Genomic DNA, 9067 nt, shown 5'->3' on the forward strand with positions numbered 1-9067 from the left:
GCCCCACTTGGCCATGTCTGCACAGCGGCGCGGCCTCAGCGGAGAACAAGGAAGGGCCGCGGCTGCGGTGCGGCTCCGTAGCCGACGTTTCCGGCCTGCGAGCCCGGGATCGCAGCGTTCTCGGCGCCCAGAAAGTGCCAGAAATCCCCGCCCCCTGCGCCACCCCGCCCCGCCCGCCCCGTTGCGGAGCGCCGGGGGAGCGGGAGCCGGGCTGGTTCCGAGAGGCGAGGGCGCGGGGCGGGGCCGGGAGGATGGCTGGGGGCGTCTGGGCCCAGGAGGCCTGGCCCCAGGCGGTGCGGGCCAGGAGAGGAGCGAAGGGGCCCAGGAGACCCGGGCGGGGAGGGGGAATGGTGTTGGCGTGGGGTGGGAGAGGGGTCCGAGACACCGCGCTCGGGAGGCGGCGACCCGGGAGGCCGAGCGGAGTTTGGGGAGGCTCTGGGCCCCGCCTCGGGAATCGCAAGGGCAGGGGCTGGAAAGGGGGGACCTCAGGCGCCTCCGAAAGGCCGGACGCCTCTCAAGGATTCATCATTATTACTGCAGTGATTACCTTAAGCGCTAGCGAGCGGGGCGCTAAGGAGCGCCTTCAAGGCACCCTGGGGCTACAGGAAGGAAGCGGCTGTCAGGCTGCCACCAATCGTGCTGTCGGTGTTGGGTCTTCTCGAGGATACGACCTGAGGGACTTGGTCACCCCGTTTGCTGGGCGACCGACTGTGAGGTCGGAGCGCGCTCACGGTGAGGGGTGTTCTCCGCCGAGCGCGCTCTCCTTACACCATATTCCATGTTTTCTTCAAAGTTCCTAAGGAGTTGGTGCGCCCTGGCTCTCCCCTGGGCGACGAGTCTCACACCTTTCCTACACCTGTTCAAGTTGCACGAGCTACCAAGTTCCTAGTTATTTCAGGAATGTTTACATTTTATTCATGTAATAATCCGTATTGATGACAAAAGAATGTGATTGCAAGCGCATATTATTGCAGATTGATGCGGTTTTACAAAAATCAAGGGGATATTAACGAATTTTCACCTTCCAGCAAAAACTTCGCACCATTTGGAAAATGTTGCTGACTGGTCTGTGGAGATTTATTTAGCAGGCAGACGGGTATGTTGGAAGTCTTAAAGTACCTGTTCTATTCCCTGTGATGACCTGTCCTCTGCCCGTGGTCTGTTTCCATCAACAAAATCAACTAGTGGACAATATTTTCTCCATTTGCTTGCTGGAGCCACTACGTTTCAAAGTCATTTCCCAAAAACTACAAAAGTTTTGTAAACAGGCTGCTTCAAAGTGTTTTGACTGCCCCCAAAACAAAATGACATTTTAATTTCACCTTTTTTTACTTCACCAAGGTCACGAACAAGTAACACAAGATATTAAAGAAAAAAGAATTTCATTGGCAATACTGATGGGCACTGTTTTCTTGTGGATTAGCTGTTAATCTTTTATCCAGTTCATAAAGAATATTACAAAAGGAAGCACATAGTGAGGTTTAGAGATGTATAATTGGAATCTGGGGGAAAATAAGACTTATGTTCCTATCAACAGAATGAACAGTGGTTGCCAGAGACTAAGGGGAGAGGAAAGTGGGGAGTTATTGTTTAGCAGATGTAGAATTTCAGTTTTACAAGATGAAACAAATTCTGGAGATGGACGGTGGTGATGGTAGCACAATGTTATGAATGCACTTAATGCCACTGAACTATATACATAATGGTTACAATGGTAGATTCTGTTGTGTGTATTTTACTGCAATAAAAAAAAAAAAACCCTAAGTCAGTGAGTAAAAGATTGTTGGGGAAGAGGATAGTCATGCAATTTGAAGGTATAGCATTCATACATATCCCTGCTCAGTTTACTTACTAACTACATTCAAAAAGGAAAAGTGATCTTTACAAGGGAGAAATCTGGCAATTAACCACCTTAACCAAATGATCAAAGTCAGCATTACCAATAATGGAGTAAACGGACATGTGTACACCATCACCTATGCAGCATTCCTGCCAAAAATGTTTATTCTGAATCTAATCATGAGGAAACAATCAGAAAAGTCCAAATTGAGGGAAATTCTGCAAAATGGATCTAGCCTAGATGACAAAATAAGCACTTTATGAACGTCAAAAGAAGACTAAGAAGACATGACAACAAATGCAATTCTTTTTTTTTTTTTTTTTTTGTCATGCCTTCAGCATGCAGAAGTTCTGGATAAGGGATTGAACCCACACCACGGCAGCAACCTGAACCACTGCGGTGACAATACTGTTTCCTTAACCCACTTTGCTGCAGGAGAACTCAATAAAAGCAATTCTTTTTTTTTTTTTTTCTTTTTCTTTTTCTTTCTCATCCACACAATGGCATATGGAGTTCCCAGGCCAGGAATCAGATCTAAGCCACAACTGCAACCTGTGCTGCAGTTGGGGCAATGCTGGATCCTTTAACCCACTGTGCCAGACCGAACCTGTGTCGTTGAAGAGATGCTGCTGATCCATTGTGCCACAGCAGGAACTCTCAATAAATGCAATTATTGATCCTAAATTAGCTCCAGGATCCAAAACAAATAGTTAAAAATGACATAATTGGGGAGATTTAAATTGCATTTCAGACTGCCTGCTAGATAACATTGTGTCAATGTTAAATTTTCTGAGCATTAAACTTTGGTTACAAAGTGAAACTTTCTTGTTCTTTGGAGATACATGCTGAAATATTTATGGGTAAAGTGTCATAAGGGCTGCAATTAACTCAGTTTAGAGAGAAAAGTAGATAAAGCAAGTGTGACAAAAGGTTGACACCTGGTGATGTAGGTGAAGCTTATCTGAGGATTCTTTGAAGTATTCTTCTGTAAGTGTGAGATTAATTTTATTCAAAGTAAAAATGGGGGGGGGGAGAGATTGAGTCCAGATATGTTCAGGGTCAAAGCGTGGGTTCTAGCCTCTAGTGTAGGTAGCCATCCAGTACTAGGGTGGCTAAGCATTACACCACAAGCATCCATTAGTCCAAGTCAGCTATGTGCTGAAGTGACCACAAAACTGAGTAGGACATGGGGTGTGAATTCACCTTCATGGTAAATCCAGTGTGCCCTAGGAGCACAGAGGAGAAAGTGCCTCATTTAACCTAGGGAGTGTAGTGTTCGTGTGGTTCTTTTCTCAGAGGAGCGTGTAGAGTGAGGACTCCTATTGTTAACAGAGCAAAGGAGACACCAGGCAGAGGGAGCAGCTAGTGCCCAGGCACAGACACATGGAGAAGCACTTTGTACCAAGGAGGCTCTAATGGAGTCCTGTAAGGGGGGTACAGGAGATGAGGCTGCCAGTGGGCAAACTGCCCCCTCATGGAAAGCCTCATTTGCCTTGCTGAGGATTGTGGACTTTGTTTTGCAGGAAACAAGAAAACACTGGGGTGATCTCAATGGAGAAATGACATGATCAGACTTGTGTTTCAGAAAAATCATTCTTATGACAAGTTGAACAACAGGCCAGAGTGGGATAAAAATTAGAAGGGGGGAATATCAAGGTGGAGAGGAGAGGCAGATATGATAGGCATTTGGAAGTGGAACCAATGAATGGATCAGATGTTGCAATGGAGTAACAGAAGTGTTTTTCAGAGACTAGAACTTTCAGCTTGGTTAGTTACCATCATTTTGAGAGACTAGAGTGAAAAGAGGCTAGGGGAGGACTTAGGTTATAACTCTGGAGATGAGCATGTAGGGGACTGGAAGAGAAGATGGAGCCTGAAAAGGCACCAAAGAAGGAGGAAGAAAACAAGGTATTTGATCACAGAAGCCAAGGGCCCTGATGGAATGGTCAGCAGTGTGAGATAAGGAACAGGGCAGGTGAGATAACAGAGAAATTGTTCTTTTGGTTTGACAAGCAGGTCATTGGGCCCTTTGCAGAGACAGTTCCAGTCAACCATTGGGGTGGAAGCCAGGTGAGAGTGGACAGAGGAATGAATGGGAGGTGAGAAGGTTGAGACCATGCTTTCAAAATGTTTGACAGGATGGGTAAGAGAAGCAGACAGTAGCTGGATAGGGAAATGGGGTGAAGGGAGATTGTGCCTTTTCCTTTTAAACATTTTCAGCTGCTGATGGGGACTAGCTGGAGAAAGAGGGACAGGAGGTAGAGGAAAGTGCCAGAAGCAATGAGAGGATATGAGTCCAAAGGCAGGTGGAGCTCAACCTGGGGTGGGAAAACCCACAGAGAAAGGATAAAGATGCACATTTCTATGCCACGCTGGGTTTTGGTCAGTGTGATCTGGGGAGAGGGAGAGATGAACGAGGTGGCAAGTTGGAAAACTTCAGGTGATATCTTACCTACAGCAAAGTGAGAGTGATGACACTGACAGGCTTTGGGAGAAGAAATGCAAAATACTCTATGTATCTTTTTTTTCCATAACCCATCTGAACCATGGTAAGCCCAAATCATTGTCGCCCCTTCTGAACACAACTGCACTACATTTTCTCCGTTTAAAGAAAGAAGTTGAAAAGAATGTATCCAGGATTGAGTCTCGTTAGCAATGAACTAGAGTTAGGACTTTGATTCACATTTCACACCACAGTAGGTCTAGGAGTGGCTAAGATTCTGCTTTTGGGGAAGTCACCATTCTGATTTATTTTTATGATTCTGATGCCTATCCCTTGGTTGAATTTAATTCCATTCACATTTGTTTATACCAGCATGCACACTGGCCCCAGGCCCAGCAGAGTTCGTGGTTACACTGTGTGCAGTCATTTGCTCTCAGGCTCTGAGCTGTGCCTGGCACACAGTAGGCACCAGGAGAGGCTCGTTTGTATAAATGGATGGAAAAAGGAACAAATATTTCTCAAACCTGTATGATCCAATGTATTAATAGGCTGTAAATTCAATTCAGCGGACATCACCATCATTTTTATTTTAATGAAATAGAATTTAAATATGAGTGCTTACTTGTGGTAGAGGTAAATATTGCTTCTTAAATTATCACATGTGTGTGGTATGATATGGTTATATTAAGTGGGTAGTTGTTTTGGTTTGGGTTTTTTTTATGTTTGAAAGCCACTGCTGTAGCAAACACAAAGGTAGGCACGATAGCTTACAACTAGCTGTTGATCTGTTTTGCACACTGTAGACTCCCCAGTGCCTGGCACACAGCAGATCTTAATAAATATTGTTGGTTGAATGAATGAAGGCAGGGGTTAGAGGGGGAGAGGTTAAAAGGATTTATTTTAAGATGGCTCCCATAGATGAGTTTATATAATAACACTGGGGGCTATTTAGCAAAGGAATGTCCCGTTGTTAGCTTTTCCATATGCCAGAAGATTGAGCAAGTCACTGGCACTAACCTCAGTTCATATGTCTATTAATGAAGCATTAGTTTAGCCTTTCTTGACTATAGTTCCTCATATAAACTACAGGACACAGAAAATGATTTGAGTGACTATTTTCTTGATTTTTCCAAATAGTGTCATTCTTAATACATAGAAGAAAAAATATTAGTTGAATGAATCATTTCATAGGAGTAAAAGAAGACATTGGTTGAAGAGATATGAAAGGGCTTTGAAGGTAGAAATGGGAGAGGTCAGCCAGACCAAAGAAGAAAAGCATTAGCAATGATGTGAACAGCAGGAAAGCAATGGGGAGGAAGTAGGCTGGACACAAACGGAATGGCCGCTAAGGCTATAATGAGGACATTTTGAGGAGGGTGTGAAAGCCAGAATGAAGAGTCTTCCTACACCAACAGTGAATGCTGCGTTGTAGCTCCCATAGCAGTATCAGACCACACTAGCAGGCTCTGAAGCCCAGTGCTTGGATCCAAGTCTTGGCCCTGGCACTTACCAGTTGAATGACCTTGGGCAAATTCCCTAAATTCTTTGTACTTCATCACCTCTTTGTACTTTGCAAAATGGGGATTGTGTTACTACCTATCTGTTTTACCATTAGATTCAACTGCTAGTAACAAAGTAGCAATAGTAAAATAAGCTCTCACAAAGTAGCAATAATAAAAGAAGCTCTCACTAAGTGAGTGCTTTTTCCTTTCATGTAAAAATAGGTGGTCTGTGGCAAGCATAGAAGATATACAGTCTTTAGGGACCTGAGCTTACATCAATAACCCTCAACACGTGGCTTCCACATTAGAGTCTGGTTCTAGCCAACACATCCACCTTCGAACTAGAAGGAAGAAGAAAGAGCAAGAGTATATCCTCAACCCATTAAGACACATCCCAGCACTCTGCTTAGACCCTATTGACCAGAACACATCACACAATACCTAGGAAGGCTGGGAAGTGTCACTCTTGTTCTAGTCAACCATGTGCCCAGCCAATATATGAGAGTTCTGTTCCCAAGAAAGAAGGGAAGAATAGATATTGGGGGACAACTAGCAGTTGCCCTCATAGGTAGTGTGAAGTTAAAAGAATTAATACAACTAAAGCTCTTATAACAGTTCCAGGCATGAAGAAAGCACTTTTAAAAATGTTCTTGCTGTCTTATCCTCACCCTCCCTGGGTGGTTTCCTCTATTCCTAGACACAAACTACCAACAAATCCAAATACTCCTAAATTGACACTTTAATCCTAATTTCTCAGCCAAGCCAAAGGCAACTCTTGGAACCAGTCTGCCAGTCAGAGGAGTCTTGCATCTTTGAAGGAATAGTATCCTGCCAGCATAGACATTGGTCAGGAGCACTCGAGGGTGGCCTTGGCACAAATGCAGGAGGAACATCTTCCTCCAACACTTCCTACTCCCACTCTTTTTTTCTTTTTATGATAGCACCTGCAGTATATTGAAGTTCCCCAGCCAGGGGTCTAATCAGAGTTGCAGCTGGAGCTTATGCCAGATCTGAGCTGCGTCTGTGAACTACACTGCAGCTTGGGCAACACCAGATCCATAACCCGCCAAGCAAGGCAAGGGATCAAACCCAAATCCTCAGAGAGACAACACTGGGTCCTTAACTCACTGAGCTGCAATGGGAACTCCTCCACCCCACTTTTACATAACTTCTCTAATAGTCAGGATACAGACCAGGCTTCTGTAGCAAGAAACTCTCCCCAAGCCCCACCCACTCACCCAAAATGGTTTAAACCAGTTGGCAGTTTATTCCTCTCTCACTAGTACTTCAGGAGCAGTGTGGAAGCTGGGTGTATGTGGCTTCTGGGCTATACCTTGCTGCTCTTCCACTTCTGAGATGCTACCCTCATCTGCTTTGTCAAAGATGGCTCACAGCCACTTCCATATTCTTACCTGCAAGAAGAGGAAAAGATCAAAAGCAGGCATGTGTCTCTAAGGGAATGACTCAGAAGTTGCAGACATCAATTCTATGCTCACCTCAATGGCCAGAACCTAGTCACAGACTCCCAGATGAAATACAGGAGAAGGGTTGTTACTATAGGAAGAAAGACAGGATGTATATTTGGAGAATAACTTATAAGCCCCAACTTACTGCCACTTCCCTAAACCTGCTCCTCCTCCTATTCCCCTCCTGGCTTCCCTCTGTAGGCCTATGGGCACCATCATCTACCATCCAGGGGCTGGATGTTCTACTCATCTGACTCCACCCTGCCCAGCTCAAGGGGCACTGTGAGTTGTACAGTGAGGCAAACTTTCTCATCCCTCATGGCTGACTGGACAGCCTATCGAGTCTACTTCCTATATATTTTTTTCTTTTTCTTTCTAGAGCTGCACCTGCAGCAAGTGGAAGTTCCCAGGCCAGGGATCGAATTGGAGTTACACCTACTGGCCTACACCACAGCCACAGCAATGCCAGATCAGAGCTGCGTCTGCAAACTACACCACAGCTCATGGCAACGCCGGATCCTTAATCCACTGAGCAAGGCCAGTGATCAAACCTGTGTCCTCATGAATACTAGTTGGGTTTGTATCCCACTGAGCCACAATGGGAACTTCCTGCTTGAATCATTTTTCTTTATTCCATCCCACCCTGTTTTGCTCTTCACCTTTTATTGCTGGATCTTTTCAATGGCCTTCCTAATGGTCTTCCTGCCCCCACCAGTCTCTCTCCTCTTCAATATATCCTCCACTACATCCACAGCAATCTTTTTTTTTTCTTTTAACAAAACCATTATGTAATAGCTCTGCTTTACATTTATCAATGACTCCTCATGTCCACCCCCTCATCAAGACTCACTCAAGGGCTGGCCTGACCTGCCTTTCCAGGAGTCTTGAATTGTTTCATTGCCTGCATCCTATACAGCAGCCAAACTCTGGGGCTCTCCAACACATCTGTGCCTCTGCACTTGCAGGACCCTCTGCCTCTGCCTGGGGGGGCCTTTTCCCCACTCTCACCTCCTTCACCTTCACTTTGCTCTGATATTTCTTCCTCTGCAAAACTTGCCTTGATGTCTTTCACCTCTCCGAGAGTCACACTCCCCTCTGCCAATACATTATATCATAGCATTATAATCACATATTTTAATAGCTCTGGAAGCAAATGCATCTTCACTTGGTAGTGCTCTTGACCTCTACTGAAGTCAAGTTCTCCCAGAGAGGACTACCCAGCCAACCAAGGCAGTACAATCCTGAGACTCTGGTAGGTGGCCTCTAGGATGACCATCAATGACCCCCATTCCTTGGTTTCCATGTCTTTGTATATCCCTTCTCTTTGCATGTGGGCTGGACCTAGTGACTTGCTTCCAATGAATAGAGTATATAGCAGAAGTGATGGGATGTCATGTCCAGGATTGGGTTGCTCAAACCCCGCCAATCTTCATGCTCACTCTGTTGGTCTCTCTCTGAAACCTTGCTAGAAAAAGCAAGCAAGTTTATACATCAGTGAAGTCTTTCAAGTGTATCATAATTTCCAAGTAGCAGGATTGCAAGGTTAAAAGGCAGATATATTTTGACAGAAACTGCCCAGGTAGCTTCCAGAATGACTTAACAACTTATACATCTATTTATGCTTTCACCCATCCCTTTACCTGTGTCGTTCATCTTTCTTTATCTGACAACCTGATAGATTTTAAAATTCACATATTATTGTTTTGATTTGAATTTCTTTGATTACAAAGTCAGGATAAGCAATTAAAAATTTTGGCCACTTGTTTTTCTACTTGTACTTATTGTCTCATGGGCTCTGAATCCTTCTGTAGACCCC

The sequence above is a fragment of the Sus scrofa genome, chromosome 3, assembly GCF_000003025.6.
Source record: "Sus scrofa isolate TJ Tabasco breed Duroc chromosome 3, Sscrofa11.1, whole genome shotgun sequence".
Classification (NCBI taxonomy): Eukaryota; Metazoa; Chordata; class Mammalia; order Artiodactyla; family Suidae; genus Sus; species Sus scrofa.